Source organism: Canis lupus, chromosome 21 (genome assembly GCF_011100685.1).
Source record: "Canis lupus familiaris isolate Mischka breed German Shepherd chromosome 21, alternate assembly UU_Cfam_GSD_1.0, whole genome shotgun sequence".
Classification (NCBI taxonomy): domain Eukaryota; kingdom Metazoa; phylum Chordata; class Mammalia; order Carnivora; family Canidae; genus Canis; species Canis lupus.
Window position 1 is genome coordinate 30,139,372 of NC_049242.1, and position 23,682 is coordinate 30,163,053.

At 38.6% G+C, this 23,682-nt stretch overlaps 1 long non-coding RNA gene across 7 annotated transcripts in view; it reads left to right on the forward strand.

Annotated features, from left to right (window-relative positions):
- The window catches only part of LOC111091542, a 41,794-nt gene that overhangs the window by 16,603 nt on the left and 1,509 nt on the right, over window positions 1-23,682 (forward strand). For all 7 annotated transcript variants that reach the window (XR_005375699.1, XR_005375704.1, XR_005375703.1 and 4 more), the window contains one exon: window positions 22,797-22,906. This is a non-coding gene — a long non-coding RNA (uncharacterized LOC111091542). The remainder of the gene's footprint in view (window positions 1-22,796; window positions 22,907-23,682) is intronic.

The window sequence follows — 23,682 nt, forward strand, 5'->3', positions numbered from 1 at the left end:
AAGCAATCCTCAATCACATGATGGCCCATACTCAAGAATCAAATTCAAAATTCTCATATCCTAAAAATTGAAGTGGTGATTTATATGTCCACCCTATTCATGTTTCATATTCCTGCTGAATGATTTTTGGAAATTTTCTGAAGATTCTCTCTGGGAGAGTCCTTATCACACAATTTCCACCAGAACCACTATGGACAACTGATCTGAGCTCCTTTTGTCCTTTTTGGAAAAAGTTTCAGAAGACCAGGGGCAGGTGGAGGAGCACTCTGGCTGGGGACCCTCCTCAGACCCTCTTAAGGCCAACTTCTGGCTGCTCCAAGTCTATGTTTTTGGATCCACAGCCACCAGGCAGCAGTACTATGGAGGACAAGCTGCCTATGTCATCAACCACTGCATTGCCAGGCTCCTTCAGGTGAGCATGACTCCCAGGACAAAGGAGGAGAGGCTCCTTGCTGACCTGGGGAAGTTGTCAGCTCCTGACTTGTCACTTTTATGGAACTAAGGTTGACTTTATGGAAACTGGTTTAAAAGTTCCAGCCTTAAAGCTGGTAAGGGAGGTTACTTTTATGGCAGGGCAGAAACCTATAGATTCTTTAAGTACTTTGAGAAGAGACGAAGTCACCCAGAACAGATGGGTACTGCAGATGTAATCTGGTGGATAAAGTTCCGTGGACTTGGCCTCCTAGCCTCAGGATAGCAAGTAATCAAGGCTTTCAGAAGTCCAACTGAGATTCCTTATGGAAACATCTAGCAGAGCAAAATGTAACAAGGTCTTTTGGTAAACATTCTTACTGCACCTATGTAAATAATTAGGCCAAGAGTAATGAGGCAAACTCACTTTGTAATCAAGAATCTTTGAGATATTTTTTGATCAGAAGTGGGCAAACTGTAGGGAAAAATTTGTGCTCAGATGGAAAATTATGTGTGGTCATTCTAAATTACACCTGGGTTGTCTGATTCTGATTCTGTAAACTATTGAGAACTAATAATAATGCTAATGAATTTTTGTCCATAGACATGCAAACAAATTATGTTCAGGAATTAAAGAACTGTAAAATCAATTTTGGCTCTATTTGCACATCCCTTACAATATCCCTAACCTATAACTGTGTCTGTCTTTGGGATTCTCCTTTGTCCAGGTTGTAACACATCACTAGTTTATTCATGAATGAGTTAAATAAAAATTTCATATCTGTATGAAAGTCATGATTTTACCCGCTTTTAAAAATTAACTTTTAATGTCTACTTGGAACTGAATTGCCATTTAATGGTTGATCACGTGTGCCTGAGTCTTTGCTTCAGCCACAAAGGGCCTAGAGACTTTCAGACAAGTGTCAAGAGACTTTTGAGGCAACCCAGTTTGGTGATTTTGCAAGCGACCTAGCACAGGAACTTTCTAGAAGCTTTATGGTGGCAGCCCTGTTCAGAACCCACTTGTTTTTTCTGTTCTACCAATTAAAGCGGGCTGAGACTTCTTAGCAATCATTGTTCTGGTCATTCAGCTCTTCTTCAAGGGCTGCTCACACTCCAAAAGTATACTTAAGAGGAAAAATACAAATTAAAGATCCTCATATTCTCTCAAAGACAAGAGCAAGATAGTGCTGAAGCAACTGCCACATGAAGATTTATAAGCTTGTTTAAGTGAAAGTCATGTAAAACTTCATTCTTGTATCCAGATGGCAGGTAGAAAGTATGGTCATAAAGTCCTCAAAGAGGGCTGACCTATTCTTTTTTTTGGGGGGGGGGGGCTGACCTATTCTTTACTACTTTTTGATGACAGAGTACTACTTCCTCACACACTTTGTTAGAGACTGGCCAAAAATCTCCTGACCTAGAGTGCAGCAACAGTCAGTTGGGCCCCAGGAAATCATCACCTACTTAGTTATCTCTTGATCATAAGGGCAACTCTCTTATTTTCCATTTATTTGCTTTTTTTTAGAGACAGAGCAGGAAGGAGCAGAGGGAGAGGAGGAAATCCCAAGCAGGCTCCACATCTAGTACAGAGCTCCAAGTAGGGCTCAATTTTACAACCCTGGGATTATGACCTGAGCCAAAATCAAGAGTCAGATACTTAACCAACTGAGCCACCCAGGGGCCCCTCCATTTTTTAAAAATCAACTCTTGCTCTCTCTATAAAACAGTATATCAAAAGAGAAATATATCCCTTCAGCAACTGAGGAAAATCTTTAAGAACCATAAGTAACATATGGTAAGGACTTTTGTTGTCATGGGGATGGTTTTATAAGTAATTCTAGTAGGTCCAAGTTACTCTACTTCAGTGCTTGACAGCAGTGTCCTGAAATATTACACTCCTTCTTTCATGCTTCCTTGAGTATATGAGATGTGCATAGCCTGCAAAGCATTTGTATAAGACTCCTTCTAAAGCAATACTTGTCAGGGAGGAATTTTTAAGTCTATTAAGATGATATTTTGTAGAGGTTCTTAGTGTTATACTTCTGGAAAAAAAGATGACAGAATGAAGGTATATCCGTTGAGCCAACATGGTTATAATTAGTCATGGTAGTTGTTTAAAAGAACTATTTAGAATTCATAGTTTTATGGTGTGGTTTCTCTTTTCCCTCACAGGACACATTTTGAACAATGTTTACAGAATCCCTTAGGATTCTGGAATTCTTGACATAGAGAGCATTGTTCAATTATACTCTTGTCACAGGCTCTGTCCATTAACACCCACACTCACTATGTTCACAATCCATAGGAATTGGTTCATATAATTTTCCATAGCTGTTTTCTAATTTGAACATTAGATAAACTGCATTGCACTCCCTGTACAAAGACTGCCAGAAGTGAGCACTCCGAAGTACAGTTTTATAAAGAAACTTTGATAATAAATATTGGGATATTAGAAGGCCCAAAACATGGCATCTCTTTTCCCTGCCTAACTTTTGAAGAAGTAAGGCAGATAGAGGTGAAAAGCCACTTTCACTAACAAAACTTGTTTGGAAGTACATGGCTTGTGGATGACAAAAGTAAACTTCCTAACCCCAAACTCTAGAATTAGACAAACTTACCTAGTTATAGCCCATCCTAAAAATCCACAAGGTTGGAAGGTGAGTGGGAGATGGGCTAGATGGGTGATGGATGGGTATTAAAGAGGGCACTTATTGTGATGAGCACTAGGTGTTGTATGTAAGTGATGAATCACTAAATTCTAATTCTGAAACCAATTTTGCACTGTGTCTTCACTGACTAAAATCAACAACATCATCCATGGGGTCAAATACAATCAGCAAGGCTTTCCACCAACAGGCAGGCTCCCAGAGTGAAAGGGATATCAAGGCTGGGTGTACAAACCCAGAAGGGAGAAATCCTTCTCATGAATACCAGAGGCATGGGAAAGAAATCTTCCCCCACTAACAGTATTTTTTCTCAATTTTCTGGAAGTTTATTTTCCTACTGTGAAATAGCTTTGTCTCAAATTAGATGACCTAGAAACAAAGGACTCAGTCATAATAGGTTGTATAGCAAACTGTTAATGTCATTCTTGCAATACAACTTCTCGTCTTTTTTTTTCCCCATTTATTTTGACTCACCTGTTAGAGAAGCCTTGTGCAAAACACAGATGCTTCAGGGGGTTTCTTCCCTGTGCTATAATTAAATCTTCCAAATTGTGAAAATTGTGTCACCATACTTTTAGTCTTGACGGTGGATTTGCCAACTGCTGACTTGGGGCTTTATAACTATCAGCTTTTACTTGCTCCCAAGGTAGCATTCACTTGTGGGTTTGCTTGGTAATACTCTGATATTTAAGGACATATTAGAAAGACCCCCGAGGGTTCCAACTCTCTATTGTTAAGAATGCATGTTTTGGTAATGACATTGGTCACACAAGTCCTAAAGACCCAGGGGGGCACATACTGTGGTGAAACTGGTGTGTGAAGATGCAGGTGGTCTGAGCTGTACAGGTATTCTTTTGCATTCTAACAGAAGCCACTATCACATCATCTATGAACTGACATAGCATGTATTAGCCATCTCTAAAGTTGAATGCACACATTTCAAGGGTGGCTCAAGACAGTCTTTTTTTTTAAGATTTTATTTATTCATGAGAGACAGACAGACAGAGAGAAAGAGAGAGGTAGAGGGAGAAGCAGGCTCCATGCAGGGAGCCCGATGCGGGACTTGATCCCAGGACTCCAGGATCACACCCTGGGCTGAAGGCAGGCACTAAACCGCTGAGCCACCCAGGGATCCTCCAGTCTTTATTTTCTATTTTTTGTGTATCTGTTTATTAGTACAGTAGAACATGTATATAATTTGTAAATATACAGATATTGAGGTTTCATGTCCAACATTGTTCTTATAGGATGTGCAGTCAAGATGAGAAAATAATAGGATATATCATCAAAATATGAAAGCATCTTGCTAATGGGTTTCCCAGGTATCTTCACCAAATTGGTAATAGGCGAGTTTGGCCATTATGCTCACTTATCCTACAATTCATTCAGAAGATGCATGTCAACCTGCTTCTGATTATATGCCTGAAAACTTGTTCTCTGCAGGACCTTTTTCTGCTTACCTATTTCTAATACTCAGAAAAGTGCTTGGCGTATAGTATGTACTCAATATTTGTTGAATGAATCTCGGAGTGGTTTAATTCAGTATCCTATTTTAAGCAATCATTTCTCACAATATAGCCTTCCATAGTTTAGAAATGTCTCATTTTTATAGCATGGGTTGCTGATGAGCATATTCACTTAGAGTTACATGAAAGTTTCTTTAAAATGCTAGACCATGCACACACACACACACACACGCACACACACGCACACACACGCACAAGAATATTACTTCACCATCAAAAAGAATGATATCTTGCCATTTGCAACAACATGGATGGAACTAGACGGTATTGTGCTAAGTGAAATAAATCAGAGAAAGACAAATACATGATCTTACTCATATATGGAATTTAAGAAACAAAACGAGCATAGGGGAATGAAAGGAAAAATAAGATGAAAACAGGGAGACAAACTGTAACAGGCTCTTACCTATAGGAAACAAACTGAGGACTGTTGGAGGGGAGGTGGGTGGGGGATGGGATAACAGGGTGATGGGCATTAAGGACGGCATTTGATGGAATGAGCACTGGGTGTTCTATGCAACTGATGGAATCACTAAACTTTACTTTTGAAATGAATATGCTATATGTTAATTAATTTGAATTTAAATTTTTAAAAATGTTTTTAAAAATGCTAGACTTCATAAATCTTATGAGGTTCCATAAGATTTGGTTCCATCTACTTTGACCAGAGCCATATTCAGTTTTATTTGTTCACCATGGGTAACCAACTATCTTGATTTGCCTGAGACTGAAGAGTTTCCTGGGTGAAGACTTTTAGTGTTAAAATAGGCACAGTCCTGGGCAGACCAGGATGAATCAGTCACTTCAGTTCCACTGGACACAAAACCTCTATAAGGACTGTTACTTTACTTTTTTCATACAATGGACAAGACATGAGCAGGAGCATCTGGACATCAGTTTTCTATGCATCCTAGAAAGCAGGACAAGGCAAAATAGCCCCAGGGTAGGAATATACTTATACTTCCCTCAGTGCAAAATAGCATTGCTTAAAATCAACACTGTCAATCAATTTTCACTAACCCACCACAGCAGTTCACCTTGTTCATAAGGATCAGACTTGTGAAGACATGACTGTTTTATCCTCTCCCCAGGCTGAAACAAGGTGTAGGTTAAGCACATGTTTACAACAACCCACCAACAAAAGAGCATTCCAACGGTTCCAGAGGCGATGGGCAAATGCCATATCCAAAAAAGAACTGAAGCAAGAATTGTCCCTTCTTGGTTTTCTTTTTTTGTAATGGGTGACATCCAAATGAACAATATACTCAAGAGCTGAGGCCATCCACAAGGCAGAACTAACCAAAGGTCCACTGTGATGTTGCTCAAAGGTGATTTGTTTCACAAAGTTTTGGTTTCCTACAGTCATAAGGGGCTGGGAAAGAAAACCATTGAATTCAAAGGCAACTTGGCTCCTCTGATCACAGCAAAGTCATCCAGGAAGTAGTACTTAACAAGACCCTTGGCAGGGATGGCATGCTTGACAACCCTCAACTATAAGCCAAAAGAGCATAATCTTTGATGGAAGAGGAGTGCCAATGAGGGGATAATAGAAGAGCTATTTTTCTGGTTTAAAAGCTTATATAGATCCATAAGGACAGACCAGCATAGGGACACCTGGGTGGCTCAGTGGTTGAGCATCTGACTTTGGTTCAGGCCCTGATCCCAGGGTCCTGGGATCGAGTCTGCATCAGAATCCCCACAGGGAGCCTGGTTCTCCCTTTATTTCTCTGCCCCTCTCTATGTCTCTTATGAATAAAATAAAATCTTTTTTTTAGAAAAAGGACGGAGCAGCATAACACAATAAAAGGAGTCAGTATCTTATGTTTGTTCTCGTTAGCTCAAGACCATCTTATTAAGAGCTAGCCTAGGACACACATAATATTGACCCAGGGCCTTGTTAAACGATGTGAGTGAGCGGGAGGTTGGGGTGACTGGGTGACAGGCACTGAGGGGGGGCACTTGACAGGATGAGAACTGGGTGATATGCTATATGTTGGCAAATTGAACTCCAATAAAAAATAAATAAATAAATAAATAAATAAATAAATAAATAAATAAAAATTTTAAAAAAAGATGTGAGTGATAACCCCTTATTCACCTGAAAGGTCTTAGCTTTTGGCACCTTCAGGGAAGATTAAAGGGTCATATGCCCAACAGCTTCACACTCACACACTGAGGTGACCTTCACACTAGGTCACATGTTAGCCACCTCTAATCCCCACTCTGGACACAGAGGTGTTTGGTGTTCACTACCTGGCCAAAAAAATATTTTTATTTGTTCTCTGCTCACCCCCATCCTTCCCAACAGTCCCTGCTAAGTTTGAGAACACGTCTGCAACAAGCAATGAGTTACTCTAACATGTTTGAAATGTGTGATGGAGGGCAGCCTGGGTGGCTCAGCCGTTTAGCACCGCCTTCAGCCCAGGCCATGATTGGAGACCCGGAATCGAGTCCCACGTCAGGCTCCCTGCATGGAGCCTGCTTTTCCTTCTGCCTGTGTCTCTGCCTCTCTCCCTCCCTCTCTCTCTCTCTCTCTCTCATTAATAAATAAATAAAATATTTTTTAAAATGTGTGATGGATTAAGTTTCCACATGCAGCTCAACTGCCATCCCCACATAAGAACAAAGATTTGTTTGGCCCTCTCCAATCCATTGGAGCTGAATGTAATATTCAGGACTTATTTCCTTGTGGTTTTGTTTTATCTCTACCCCTCTTGGCCATCTTCTGGGAAGTTAAACAGGAAAGTCACCAAAATATTCAGTAGCCCCAGTATGATCCATAAGCCTATTCCAGTGCTTAATGCTTTCCAGAAATACATCTACCTCCAGACATCATTCTTTGTAGCCTCAGGCACTAGCAAGCTTCCCCTAAGCATTTCAGTACTTTCCCATCTCAGAAGGCCTCTCTGTTCCCTCCTCTGAGTCTTGGTTGAGCTGGACAATCCAGCAAACCATGTACTATGACAGTAAGGTGGCTGCTCTGACACAACTATGATTAAAAGAAGCACAACTCTCAGGTCAGCATGAGGCTCTGTCTTAAAGTCCTCCTTGTTATAGGGGTGCCTGGGTAGCTCAGTCGGCTAAGCATTCGACTTTTTCAGCTCAAGTCATGAATTCAGAGTCATGAAATTGAGCCCTACACAGGGTTCTAGGGTCAGCAGAAAGTCTGCTTGAGATTCTCTCTCTCCTTCTCCTTCTGCCCCTCCCCCCCCAAAAAAAATAAATCTTTAAAACAAATCCTCTTTACAGTCAAACAAACTGCTGACAAACCTGGTCACATACACTGGCCTTAGTGCTCTTTTCTACATCATTAAGCCTCCTTTACCTTCCTGTGATGATGGTTATGTGTATCTGCCCTAGATTTACACGGTCTCCTTCCGCGTACTGTGTAATCACACCTAAATCACAATAAACATTTTAAAATAATTCTTAAATACCTTTGACAATGCATACATATATATATATGTATATACATACTCTTGTCCTCTTCCTAAAAACCACTTCTTGCAAATAATCTTATATACATTTGCTCACCTTCTTTTTAAAGATTTTATTGGGATCCCTGGGTGGCGCAGCGGTTTGGGGCCTGCCTTTGGCCCAGGGTGCGATCCTGAAGACCCGGGATCGAATCCCACGTTGGGCTCCCGGTGCATGGAGCCTGCTTCTCCCTCTGCCTGTGTCTTTGCCTCTCTCTCTCTCTCTCTCTCTCTCTGTGTGTGTGTGACTATCATAAATAAATAAAAATTTTAAAAAAATAAAGATTTTATTTATTTATTCATGAGAGACACAGAAAGATAAGTAGAGACACGGGCAGACGAAGAAGGAGGCTCCCTGCGAGAGGGGAGCCTGATGCAGGACTCCATCCCAGGACCCTGGGATCACGCCCTCAGCTGAAGGCAGATGTTCAACCACTAAACCACCCAAGGATCCCTACATTTGCTTTTATTTTGCTTTGCTGCTGGTTCTGATATTGTTTGTTCACTGGTGCCTTTTTGATGACACATCCCAGAACCCTGTAGCATTATAACAAAGACTCAAAGACCAGGTGTCTTGGTAAAGTGTGCTAGCATTTCTGAAAAGAAAAACAACAAAATTTCCCCCAGATTCTTATGAAAATACTTACACACACTGAGTTTTTTTGTTGTTGTGATTCTTGTTGTTGTTGTTGTTGTTAACATCACTGGGAGCAAAAGTTTACCCTAAATTAACTTTGCATCTTTTCCATCATGCACCATAGGCAGAGAATTAGACAATAGTTGTCTAATTTCGTTGCAACTGAAATAGCTGGTTTTGGATTACTGGATGCCAGACTGAGTAAGGGATTCATTATGACTGATATTAAAAACTGTACAGTTAACGCTTCAACACAGTCTCTCATATTGAATGTTGTGGAGAAAGAGCCATAAGGAAAAAAAATAAATAAACCAAACCCTTTCTCTAAAAAACAATTTATCTGAATTATGACTTATTATAATGTTTTTGTGAATTCTAGGCAATGTCTTTTCTCTGACTCAAGAATAAGTAAAACTTAAAGTTCCCCCATCTCACCATCACTTATCAGGGGAATGTTTTTCATCCAATTTTTTAAATTAATTTTTTAATAATTTTATTTATTTTTTTGAGAGGTGGGAGGGGCAGAAAGAGAGGGAGAGAGAGAATTCCAAGCAGACTATGTGCTGAGCAGGGAGCCAGATGCTGGGCTCAATCTCATGACCCTGAGGTTATAACCTGAACCCAAACCAGGGGTGGAACACTTAACCAACTGAGCTACCTAGGGACCCCTCATCTAACTTTTAATTGTACATACCCATATGAGGAACAGTCTGGGTAAGGCCCAAACCAGGGATCAATCAACTGTGAAGTTTATCAATCTCAGCACTATTGACACTTTGGACAGGCTAATTCCGTCGTAGGGGGTTTTCCTGTGAATTGTGAGATGTTTAGCAGCATTCCTGACCTCTCTACCTACCTGATGCCAGTTGTGACACTCAAAAGTGTCTCCAGACTTTGCCAAATGTCCCTTGGGGGCAAAATCATGTCTAGTTGAGAACCAGTGGGTCTAGCGAAAGGACTGTGATGGACCCAGCTTGGATGTAAAGCTTAGTCCTAGGCCATTCAGCTGTGACCAGGGAAAACAGGGATCAGTAAATTAGAACATAACTCTAGCTGGATCTATGTGGCTGCCTCCTTAAGGAGTGCTGAAAGATTCAACCACTCAGTGCCTACCACACTGCAGAGATTTCCTCTAGGGTTTGGCTTTTGCAGATTTGGTCTTTGCAAATGTTTGCAGATGGTGTTAAGCTCTTTAATTTATCATTATACTTGCATTTTACTTTTGTCTGTAGGTACTGAAATTTCTTGTCTTCTTTTGTTTTTTTTTTTTAATTTTTATTTATTTATGATAGTCACAGAGAGAGAGAGAGGGGCAGAGACACAGGCAGAGGGAGAAGCAGGCTCCATGCACCGGGAGCCCGACGTGGGACTCGATCCCAGGTCTCCAGGATCGCGCCCTGGGCCAAAGGCAGGCGCTAAACCGCTGCGCCACCCAGGGATCCCTCTTGTCTTCTTTTGAAAGCTTTTCTTGTTTCGGAAGCTTTTCTTCTGTTTTTAGGTATCTCTAGTATACTTATAGTTTTTGTATTGTACCATCTTCAAATAAGCTTTACGTTGACTTTTGTTTCACCTAGTTCAGAGCTCCATTTTTCCTACTCAACTCCCTCTCATTAGTATAGCCTGCAAAGTACTAGGCAAAACGGGTGGGTCTAATTGTGCCAGTCCTCCAAGAAGAAAAAAAAAAAAAAAAAGGACAGAAAGATGGTCATAACTAAAAATCCTATATTTACTTGCTTATAGCCCTTGGAAGTCTGGGACTATATTAATGGCTAAAAGCAAAAGCTTACAGGAACAAACGCCCTCACACACACTATGTTAATGTCTAGAGTATTTAATGGTCTGAGTAAATTGCTTGAAAATCAAAGAGCCGGGCACCCTGGTGGCTCAGCAGTTTAGCACCGCCTTCAGCCCAGGGCCTGATCCTGGAGGCTGGGGATCCAGTCCCACGTTGGGCTCCTTGCATGGAGCCTGCTTCTCCCTCTGCCTGTGTCTCTGCCTCTCTCTCTGTCTCTCATGAATAAATAAATAAAACCTTTAAAAAAAAAAAAAAGAAAAGAAAATCAAAGAGCCATAAGTCTATTTGAGGCACTCTGTTAGATCCCTCAACTCACTGGCCCAGAGAAAAGATGAAAATCCCAGCCCTTCTCTTGAGAGAAAGGTTGCACTGAGTTTTTCATAGGACAGAAAAATTCTATAACAAAGGACCTTCCTTCTGAAATAAGAATACTTAAGTGGTGTTCGGGTGGCTCAGTTGGTTAAGCATCTGACTTTGGCTCAGGGTCATGATCTCAGGGTTCTGGGATCAAACCCCATCTTAGGCTCCTCACCCAGCGAGGAGTCTGCTTGTCCCTTTCCCTCTACCTCTCCCCTCGACCTGTGCTCTCTCTCTCTCTCTCGCTTTCTCCCAAATAAATAAAATATTTGAAAAAAAAAAAGAATACTTGAAAGAATGAGCTTCCAGGGGCATGGTGAGAGCACCCCTAACCATGGCTGGAGCAGAGGCAGAGAGGTTCGACTTTATTGCAGAATACTGGAGCACTGGCAATGGTAGAGTGGAAGAGAGCATGAGGAACAGAGATTCCCAGCAACAGAGCAAAGAGCTTTTAGGAAAGTAGGCAGAGCATCCTTCATGGTGGCGACAGTGTAACAGCAATCAGTCCTGAACTATATGCAATTAAGAACTTGTGTCTATCAAAGTGGAGGAGCTGCATCTACTTGTGCCTAATATTATGGGCAACAATTCCTAACAGAGATAGAGGTGCCAACACCTACCAGCAAACAGGTAGTTGTGGAAAAAGGATGATAACCTCAGTATTTTTGACGGACTGCACATTAATGCATTTCCACCACTGACTGAGGATATGGGAGGCAACAGGTGCTCAGGAAGTAGTTTTGTGGTTCAGAGAGGAAGTATCAGCCCCATTTCTCTCATCTAAGGCATGCTTTTAGAAGGAGCTCCTTGGAACTGAGGTAAGAGGGTAATGAAGCTAAGTTAATAATTATGCATCAAGGGCCCACGATTATATGAAACAAGCACTGTTATGACTTTTAAATACATGTAGCATTGAGAAGGACTGAAAAATAAATTCAATGTATCCTTGCCCTCAAAAAGTTTACTGTAGAGCAGGGAATGGAACAATTATACAAATAGATTATAACAAAGTATCACACAAGAATGCAACCTTGGCTAAGAGGAAGAAATCAAAAGTTTTTGAGAAAATCAATAATAACATTTTGATCAACCGATTATATCACCTAGATTTGAGTAGGGGCACTTAAGAGATAATTTCAAGAGCTCATATGAGAAGCAATGAGATTCTAAGTGAGGATAATGGCAATGTAACAGAAATAAGGGACTAGATTTGTGAAATGTTGCATACTTTTTGCATACTTGTTGAAGATTTGTTGACTAATTGTATATAGGAGATGACTGCAGAGAAGACAAAATGAGCATTGGGAATTGGGACAGTGGAGGTCAGGTTAACAGAAGTTTAAATGACAAAGTGAAGCATATTAAAGTTTTTTAAAAGATTTATTTATTTATTTATTTATTTATTTATTTATTTATTTATTTGAGAAAGAGCTAGAAAAAGTGGGTGGGGGAAAGTGGGGAGGGAGAGAAAGAGAATCTCAAGTGGAATACTCACTGAGCATGGAGCCCCAGGCAAGGCTGTACCCGGAGATTCATGTGGGGTTCCACTCAGGGCTGGAGGCTGAGCTCCATCTCAGACCCTGAGATCTTGACCTGAGCTGAAACCAAGAATCCCAAGGTTCAACCACCTGCACCACCAGGCACCCCAAGTATATTAAAGTTTTTAAGTTTATTTAAGCATTTATTCATTCCAACCAGATAGCACCTAGTAGGAAGTAGCTAGGATCACAGGAATCAGGGTAAAGACTTAAACAGAGAGAGTACAGAAGCAAGACAGGGAAATAGACTGGCTATTGCTTAAAGCCTAGCTGGCCATTTGGGACTGGTTGTCCTTAGGTTTCAATTTTTTAACCTCAAGGCATTTACAGGTTTAGAGTTTGGTTTGCTTAGATGGGCTGCCCCAGCATTAGAGCTACCTCTGTCTAATGGCCTTCTTCTTTATTTTTATTTTTTTAGATTTTATTTGTTTGAGAGAGAGTGAGCAAGAGAGCACAGCAGGGGGAGGGGCAGAGTAAGGAGAAGCAGGCTTCCCACCGAACAGGGAGTCCTAACGCAGGGGTTGATCCCAAGACCCCAGGACCACAGAATCAAGAGCTGAGACAAAGGCAAACACTAACCTAACTGACTGAGCTACCCAAGTGTTCCTAATGGCCTCCTTCTTTAATTAACAGAACATAAATAAGGGAGAAAAAAGGAGATGAAATGGATGATGACAAGCTTACTTTTTGAAATGCTGCTTTAAATGCAGTATATATAAGAGGTTGCAAATTATATAGGGTGTGGCCATCTTTTCTTAGTTTTCCCCAGCAAAGACTCCTGTCTTTCCATGCTGTCTGTTCAGTTACATTCCCAGTTTGTAGATACTCTGTGCACCATAAGTATTTATGCCTTGAAAGCCGTGCTTAGGATCCATGCCATCACCACCCACCTCCACCCTGTCGCCTCTTTTTTTAGCTTTAGCTCGCTATGAGTAACTCAGATGCCTGCAGTTTTATTTTCTTCTATGTGCTGACAAGATGGAGATGAGCCTGCTCAGCTGGACCACAGGAGCACACCACTACTGAAGCTCTGTCAAGAGAGGAATGGCTGCCTGCAGAAATTTGGGCTCTAATGAAAGATTATCTATCCTCTGCATTTTTTTGGCTTCTCAGCACAATATGAAAGTCCCTGATTTGGATACTGAAAAAATAAATGTACAAGATCAAGACACTATTCTCTATAAATCAAATGAGGTCATCTTACTAAATAGAGTCTCTTCAGCTCTTCGTATTCTCCATGTGTCAGCACAGAATTGCCTCTATCTTCCTATTTCTGCTTCACACTCATAAATTCCATTCTCATTTCTGACAGCTTTTACTTATTTGAATCTATATTTTACTGTTTAACATTTTTAAAATATTGATTTTTTCCTATTGACAAAAATAAGATGTACTCATTCAATTTGACTTGGAAACTAAGGAAAAAATATAAAGAAGAAAATATGTGACCTGTCCTCTCACCACTGTTTATATTTTGGTCTATCTTCTTCCTCCTAGGCACATTTTAATTTTAAGATGTAGCTGGGATCACACTGCATAAATGATTTGTTTTTCTCATATTTTAAATCATTGTATTTTGAAATTTTTCTCATATAATTAAAGTTTTAAAATTTTTTAGATTTTATTTATTTATTTATTTGAGAGAGAAAGAAAACAAGCAGGAAAGAGGGACAGAGAGAGAGAGAGGGAGGAGCAGACTCCCCGCTGAGCATGGAGCCTGATGTGGGGCTTGATCCCAGGACTCTGAGATCATGACCTGAGCCAAAGATAGATACTTAACTAAATGAGCCACCCTGGCACCCCTAATTAAAATTCTTTTAAGCCATTATTTTGATAACTGCATGAAATTTCACTACTGTGAATGAATCTTCTATGCTGATTCCTTAACTCTTCATAATGGAATTTTCCTGGGTTACGAATATTCCTATTACAAGAGAAAAAGGAAAGACTAAAAGCCAACATTTATATAAAGAAAAAAGTTACAGAACTCTTAATTCAAGATTTCTGCTCATTCTGCTGTGAAAGATATATACAGAGTGTTTAAGAAATACACAAATTTTCTGACAGTGATTGTATGAAATATAGAAAAATAGAAAAGTTAGAAAAATAGAGCTATTTTCCTTGTAGCCTAAGGACTTTTTTTCTTAAGAGAGAAGGTAGGCAGAGGGAGAGAGAGAAAATCTTAAGCAGGCTCCACACCCAGCACAGAGCCCAATGCAGAGCTCAATGTGGGGCTGGACCTAACAACCCTGAGATCATGACCTAACCCAAAATCAAGAGTGAGACACTTAAAAGATGTGGTATTCACACACACACACACACACACACACACACACACACACAGAGAGAGAGAGAGAGAGAGAGAGAGAGAGAGGAATATTACTTAACCATCAAAAAGGATGAATACCTATCATTTACATTGATGTGGATGGAACTGGAGGGTATTATGCTAAGTGAAATAAGTCAATTGGAAAAAGACGATTATCATATTGTTTCACTCGTACATGCAATATAAGAACTAGTGAAAGGGACCATAAGGGAAGGGAGGGAAACTGAGTGGGGAAAAATTAGAGAGGAAGACAAACCATGAGAGACTCCTAACTCTGGGAAACAAAGGGTTGAAAAAGGGAGGTGGGTTGAGGGATAGGGTAACAGATTATGAGCATTAAGGAGGTGCATGATGAGATGAGCACTGGATGTTATACTATATGTTGGCAAATTTAATTTAAATAAAAAAAAAGAAAAAGAGTGAGACACTTACCTGGCTGAGCAACCCAGGTACTTCTAGCCTAAGGACCTCTGAATTAGGTAGAGTTTTCCATTTTTATTACCAAAATTCATACACATTCACAAGTGCAAACAATTGAAGACGAATAGAAAACAAAAAATATAAGTATATGTTACCAAAAAGTAAGTCCTTTTTGTTTTTTTAAGATTTGTTTATTTGAGAGAGAGAGAAAGAGCAAGCACGACTAAGCACAGAGCCCAATGCAGGGCTCAATCTCACAGTACTGAGGTCATGACCTGAACCAAAATCAAGTCAGATGCTTACTGACTAAGTCACTCAGGTGCTCCAAAAAGTAAATCATTTTCTTTGATATAATTATACACATATATTTTAATGGAATCACACAATTCATATTATCCTACATTTGTTAATATTAATGACATCTTTTTACATTTTATTCTTTTTTCTTATCCTATTACATAGGGTAGAACTCCTAGAATAATTTTGAATCATAACAATCATAATGAACATTTTTGTGTAGATATGCAGAGGGTCCTTTTCACTAGTAGGCACTATAAGTAGTTCATCTGTTCACTGAACTAACAGGAGGATTCTTTGGTAGTGGGAAGCAGTTTCTATCCCCCTCTACAAATGCATCTCATGCCTGCCACAGTTTTCAGCATGGCCTCTGTTAAATCTACAGCATCATTTAGGGATCAGCAATTTCCTAGTACCAAAGCTTGTTCTTACATGAGATTGCCCAGTCTTTTACAGGCTTCCCTTAATGGATGCTATTTGGGTTTTTTCCCTTTTGCCAATGCCTCTATCCTCTGATCCTCTTGCGTACCCCTGGGCACATCAACTACTTGAGATCCACATAATGTTCTGCAAGTTTTCAAAGCAAATTCTACTAAATCAAGAAGGTAATAATCCCCACATTATGTAAAATGCCTTCTACATGTCAACTTTAAAATAGAGAGGATCTAAAATAATGAAAAATTTTAACTCCGCAAAGTAAATTCAATAGAAGTCAAGGTTTTAAATATATGGATAGATAATAGTGTAGATAGGTATAGTCTCCAAATTCATTGATCCTTAAAAGTAGTTATTAAATTTCCATTCATAAATATGAGAAACTCCTTTCTGAAACTTATTTTTGATGAGTATGTTTTCACCAGAATTAATGTATGATTTATATGTGTGAGAAATTGAGAAATTATAAGTCTTATCAATTCTCATTAAATGTGTGATTTGTCCGTGAAAACAATTTTTAAAACTACTAGTTTTGTGTATTCTAGGATGATCAATGGTTCTCAAGTATACTGAAGTAAGGTGGAATCCATTTAAGGAAAGTAAAATGCCACGATGATCTAAATCATCCCTAAAGTCATAACTTTTGTTCCAGAATGAATTTTTCTTGAATTTTTTCTTTCAGGGATAACTATGATCTTGATAGACTGAATCAAGTAACATATTAGGGAGAAAAATACAGGTACTTAAAATGAAATATACCCAGAAAATTATCATGATGTTTTTCCCATATAGAGATTCTAGAGGGAGAAACAAGGATAGAGGGGGTTCTTTTGAGCCAGTTAATAATTCTGCCTTAAGAGCTGCTTCAGAATCAAGAAGGGAAAGGAAGCTATCACAACTCCTACTTTAGTAAAATTCCTTTATGAAGTTTCTTAAATTAATTTGCACAACTCCAATTTTGGTAACTTTTATTCTAAATGTTTTGTTTAGCCCAAAAATACCGTAGCAAAAGTATATAACAGAACTGAAAGATGTGTTATCACTCAAGTGGGTATTTATTTGATATTAATTAAAATAGAAAAATGTTTGTTGGTGAAATAAGTTATATATGAACCTTAATTCTTAAAGATGGCCACATGCTTTCTCTCTCTCATAATTATGAAAATTACAGAATAATGCACTTGGAGGATATTCCATACAAAGAATCAGTTACGATTTATGCCAGAACTGAAGTGCCTGAAATATTTTATGACTTAAGTTTTCTAAATGTTCTCTATTTATATAAAAAAATTATAACATCTGGCTTGATACTTGAGAGAAATAAATGTAAATGATATCATGAGATAAAATCTGTAATGTCCTTTGTGAATTGATTTTGTTAAAATTAGCTGAATTTACAGATACTGTTTTACACAAACTTGCTTAAAGTCTTCAAAAATGTAATTTTATTTCTTTATTAAGTTTCATTTTATTTTAATGTTATATTAATTTAGTTGTAATTTGGCATTCTTAACTTGTTTTGGAAATTTGTGAAATATAATGAAATTTTAAAAATATTTATGAAATATTTTATGAGGTAGAAAATATACACATTTGTATATATGTGTTTAAGTGTATATATATTTATGATATGTAAGTGTATGTGAGTGTATTCATACATACGTATATGGGTATGAATGCACATGGGTATATAGATAGAGAGGTTTTCAAAGGTCTTCCAAGAAATTGAATTTAACTAAGGTAAATATTGAAATGTTTTAAAATCTCTATGTAAGTGTGTCTATATGTGTGTATGAAAAAGTAAGTTTCAAGTTTAACTCTAAGGAAAAATTAAGTCCATAATTTAATCCCCCCTCCTAAATTCTAAGGACTGGAAATTTTTAGATAAAATTCCATGAATAAGTGTTTGTATGTGTTATCTATTAATTACTAGTCTCTATTAAATGTAGGAGGATGCTATATGAAAAACTAGGTATTCTAGTTTCTGGAGTAACTAGTAATTCTTGCTTCGTGTTCCCCAGTCTTCCCTGGATGAGTTTCGAGTTTCCTTTAATTTTCAGAAACCTTTGTGTTACGTTCAGATGATTCTAACATCCTCTTTGGATCTATATTCTATAAAGTCAATTTTAAGTTTCTTAAACTGTCAGGGGGATGAAATGGCACATACTTATTATACCCATAACTGTTCTACCTATATATTTTTCTTATCATCTTATCACCCTGGAAAAAAATAATAAAGTAGGAAAGAGGAACATAAATGCAAATTCTGTCCATCTTTGATGAAACTAGGAAACATGTGAAAGCCCTAACCACAAATAGGAAGTGCTGCTAAAAGCAGTGAAGATCAAAGTAAGGATGATCCCAACTTCAAATCACAGAAGATACACATGTGCAGAACTAGCAGAATGTAGTTCTCCACGGTGAGCTACATTGCACACCCTCAAGTACAGAAGACACAAAATTTAGTTTATAGCAATGAGACTAGAGTCCATAGGCTGCTGGCCTGAGGAGCTTCCTTAAAATGAGTAGTTTCCTTCTTATAGGAGTAGAGTTTGCAGAGCTGAACACGAAATCAGACAATCATCTTGCAGCAAGTAATTCCACGAAGCAGAAGAGAAATTTTGCATTGTTAATTGCTAAAGAAAAGGAAAAATCCATACTACCAATTCTGTGGTAGTACGGTAATGTGGTAATAAGAATTCCTGCTAGCCTGGACAACTGCCCTGGCTCATTCACCATGTAATAAGCATCCTCCAAATATAATCCACAAGAAATCATCTTTTTCAATGATACGCAAAGTTTAAAAACTTGTACGAAACTTAAATAAAGTTACTTGGAGGGGGGGAAGGGGAGGAAAAGAACTGGCAAAATAAATGGCAGATGAAAAATATTTTCAAAATGTTGCTATAGAGAAGATGAAAATTGTGATCTAATATTTCTTCATCAATTTTAAAGACTTGGCAGTTCAAACTACAGCATAGAGATGCAAAACATGGGAATACCAATGTGCTGTGGTGCTTCAGGTCTTCCGTTAGTTTTTATAGGCTATCAATTATAAACATTTAAAGATCCAGAGGGTCTTGAATTGGGAATTATCTAAACCAATAATCAAATGCAATACATAACTTGTGACATTAGGCCTGATTTTCTTTAATTGTAAAAATGACATGATAATGATCCCTACTTTATAGGGCCGACATGAAAATCCAATGCTAAAGTTTGGGATAGAGCTTGGCATACAGAAAGTCTTAATAGGGATCCCTGGGTGGCGCAGCGGTTTGGCGCCTGCCTTTGGCCCAGGGCGCGATCCTGGAGACCCGGGATCGAATCCCACATCGGGCTCTCGGTGCATGGAGCCTGCTTCTCCCTCTGCCTGTGTCTCTGCCTCTCTCTCTCTCTCTCTGTGTGACTATCATAAATAAATAAAAATTAAAAAAAAAAAAAAAAAAAAAAAAAGAAAGTCTTAATAAATGTAACCTATTTGTGACCAATTCTTGGGGAGTGCAATCTCAGGAAAGCAAGAGTGAGGTCAAAGGAAGAATTGAGACCTCCCCAGAAGAGGAAGGAAATGAGGCCCAAAAAAGGAAGGAAAGCAAATACAAGATGGTACAATAGGAGAGCAGACTATAGCGTCTCAAAAAATGTTGATAGATGGACCACATGACACCACTTCAACCTGAGAATAGTCCCTTTGGGCAGCTGCTTGGTTAGAACTGAGTGCTAGACATGCTGCAGGTTGCTCCCACAGTGCCTGGTGCAATGGACCTCAAACCAAAGCCTGGCCCTTGCCCCCAGATAGCCAGATCAGCAGTCAGTCTTAGGTGATGAGACAAATGTGGCAACTCTCAGGGCTTTGCCTCCTCAGCCAAGAAGCCAGGCTGGCGGCTGAGGGCCTGGGGGCAGCATGGGTATGGTTACATGGATCAAGAAAGGACATAAAGCAACAAGCGTTGGCAAGGTGTGGATAAAAAGGAACCCTAGTGCACTCTTGATGGGAATGCAAACTGGTGTGACCACTTGGAAACCAATATGGAAGTTCCTCAAAAAGTAAAAAATATAACTACCCTATGATCTAGTAATCACACTACTTGGTATTTGCTCAAAAAACCCCACAAAAACACTAATTCAAAGGGATACATGAACTTATAAATTTATAGCAGCATTATTTAATAGCCAAGCTATGGAAGCAGCTCAAGTGTTTATCAATTGATGAATGTAAAGAGAAGATATATAAACATACAATGGAATATTAGCCAGCAAAAAGAATGAAATCTTGTCATTTGCAACAGTATGGATAGAACTATAATGCTAAGTGAAATAAGTCAGTCAGAGAAAGACAAATATCACATGATTTCATTCATATGCAGAATTTAAGAAACAAAACACAGGAAAATAAAAAGAAAAATCAAAAAACAAACTCTTAACTATAGAGAACATCATCAGAGAGGAGGTGGGTGGGAGGATGGGTGAAATGAGTGAAATAGGTGAAGGGGATTAAGAGTATGCTTATTATGATGAGCACTGAAAATGTATAGAATTATTGAATCACTGTATTATATACCTAAAACTAATATAAATTGTATGTTAATTATACTGGAATTAAAACTTGATAGATAGATGATAGATAGATAGATAGATAGATAGATAGATAGATAGATAGATAGATCTCTCCCTTAAAAAAAAAAGGTCATGGAAAAAAAAAAAAAGGTCATGGGGTGTCTGGCTGGCTCTGTCAGTAGAGCATGCAACTCTTGGTCTTGGGGTTGTGAGTCTGAGCCCCATACTGAGTGTAGAGATTAGTTAAAAATAAAATCTTTTAGACAGAGGTAAACAAACCAAAAAGGACTCTTAATAATAGAGAACAAACTGAGGGTTGATAGAGGGAGATAGATGGGGGATGGGCTAGATGAGGAATGGGTATTAAGGAGGGTGCTTGTGATGAGCATTGGGTGTTATATGTAAATGATGAGTCACTGTATTCTACTCTTAAAACCAATATTGCACTGCATGTTAACTAATAGAATTTAAATAAAAATTTAAAAATAAATAAATAAATAATAGAGGCACCTGGGTGGCTCATTTGGCTAAAGATTCAACTCTTGGTTTTGGTTCAGGTCGTGATCTCAGGGTCATGAGATTGAACCCCAAGCTGGGCCCTGGGCTCAGCATGGAGTCTCTTTGAGATTTTCTTCCTCTCCCTCAGCCCCTCCCCCTCTTCTCATGTGCTCTCTCTCCCTCAAATAATCTTTTAAAAAATAATAAAATAAAATATTTTTTAAAAATAAATAAGGACATAAAGTGGGCCTAGAGTATTTTTAATAAAAAATATTTGACATTAATTATAAATAATAGCCAAAGAACATATAGAAATAATGTGTCAGATCAAAGAGAAAATTAAAATCAAACTAAAGGACTGAGTATGTGAGAATGAGTGTGAAGGGAAAAAGAACTCTAAGGAGAAAGAAGACAAAGAACAGACAAAAGAAGCAAGACTGCATTGCAGCTTCCACGGACTCTAGGCACTTTTGCCTTCATGGACTCCTTCACCCATTAAAAAATAATAATAATAAATAATAATAATAATAATACAAATACATACACACATATATGTAATATTTTATGATTGCATTGGTATAAAGGCCAATATAATATTAAAACATTTCATTTTTTTACCTAAAAGTTCATTTTTTTCTTCTGATTAAAAAAAAAATTTTAAATACTCTTATGACCCAGAAAGGATTGTGGGCCCCAGCCATTGTCTCTACTGTGCTTTAATGGGCCCTGAGAGGAAACAACAGAGCTCCAAAAACAATTAACAGGGCTCCCTCCAAAAGCCAACTCCTTCAGGCAGGTTCTTGTTTATCCTTGTGTTCCCAGCACCTCCTGGAATAAATTTGCCTATTTTCCAAGTATTCAGCTAATGCCTACTCCATGCCAGGTGCTGTGCTAGATGCTGGGGTTACGAAGAGAAATAAGATGTTGCCCTTGCCTTCTGTGTTGGTTACAGTGTCAATGGGACTATGTCTATTAAGATTTATATATTTTCAGGAGAAAATCAAATATACACACTAAAAAGCTAAAGCTGGGGCTAAACAAAAAGTATGTTTATTAGCTCACATAAATGAAAATGTTTGTGGAAGTGCTGGATTCCTGCCTGACTGAATTTAAGGATCAAGTGTGATCATAACAAAACCACCATGACTGGTAAGCTCTCATGGGCCTGGCACCATCCTGAGCACTTTACACATATCCATTCATTTAATTCACAACAAACCTACAAAGTAGGTAGTGGGGTTTTTTGGTTCTGCTTTGGTTTGTTTTTTTGGTATATAGCCATGTAATAGAATGTTACTAAGCAGTAAAAAGGAATGTAGTTCTGATACGCTGCATAGTGTGGATGAACCTTGACAATAGTGTGCTAAGTGAAAGATGCCCATCACAAAAGGGCGTATATTGTATCATTCACTTTATATGAAATGTCCAGAATAGACAAATCTGTAGAACCATGAAGTACATTAGTGATTGTCAGCCTTGAGGGAGGCAGGAATGGGGTACTGGGTTTCTTTTGAAAGTGATGAAAATGTTCTAGGATTAAGAGTATTGATGCTTGCACAATTTTGTGAATAGACAAAAATCATTGAATTGTATACTTTAAAAAGGTGAATTTTATGGTACATGTGTTATATCTCAATAAAGCTGTTATTAAGAAAGAAAAATGTCATCCCAACATTCTGTCAGGTTGGTGGCTTTGGGATGGTGAAGTGAGCGATGGGACCAGTGTATCCTGTGTGCCGGCACCTCTTTTGCTATAGTGGGTTCCTTGATCCCATAACAAAGTAGGCAGTGTTATTAACTCCATTTTGGCCAAAAGCAAAGTGTGATACTCAATGTCTCTCCATTTCTCAGCTCTGCCTTCCAGTGGACAGTCTCTTAAGTCTTCATAGTGGCCCAAACTTATTGGTTATTTATGAGAGAAAAATTCACAAGAATTCTTTATAAAGAATCTACAGGATTTGGTAAGTCATTGGATGTAGGGATTGGGATGGTGTGGGGGCAAAGAGACAGATCTTTAGTTGTAACACTTTCTAAGGTAAATATAGAAGAGAATCTTGACTTTTGAGAAAAGATGCACACAGTTTGGCATATGTTGGATTTAGCGTTTCAATAAGATACTCAGATGAATATACTTTTTTATTTTTTTTACTATATCTCATGTCCTTCTAAAAAGTATCTTGAGAAACTTACATAAAAATAAATAATACGGGGCTTCTGGGTGGCTCAGTCGGTTAAGTGTCCAACTCTTGGTTTCAGCTCATGTAATGATCTTGCGGTCATGGGACTGAGCCCCACGTCAAGCTCTGTGTTCAATGCAGAATCTGCTTCAGATTCTTTCTCTCTGCCCCTCCCTGCTTGCTCTCTCTCTCTTTTATCTCTCTCTCTCTAGCTCTCTCAAATAAATAAAATTTTAAGAAAAAAGAGAGATACTACAACAACATAAATAATAAATAGAAATCAGCAGGCACTGGGGTGGCTCAGTTGGTTAATGGACTGACTCTTGATTTTGGCTCAGGTCATGATCTTGGGACTGTGAGATAAAGCCCTGCACTGGGTTCTGCACTGAGCTGGAAATCTGTTTGATATTCTTTCTCTCCATCCACACCCCCCCCCCACCCCTCTCTTCCCTCTCTCTCTCAAATAAATAAGTAAAAATTTTAAAAAATAAATAAATAGAAATTAGTTTGGAGGGAAGATCATTTCTCCTCAGGAAACCTCCCCTATAATTACTACCACC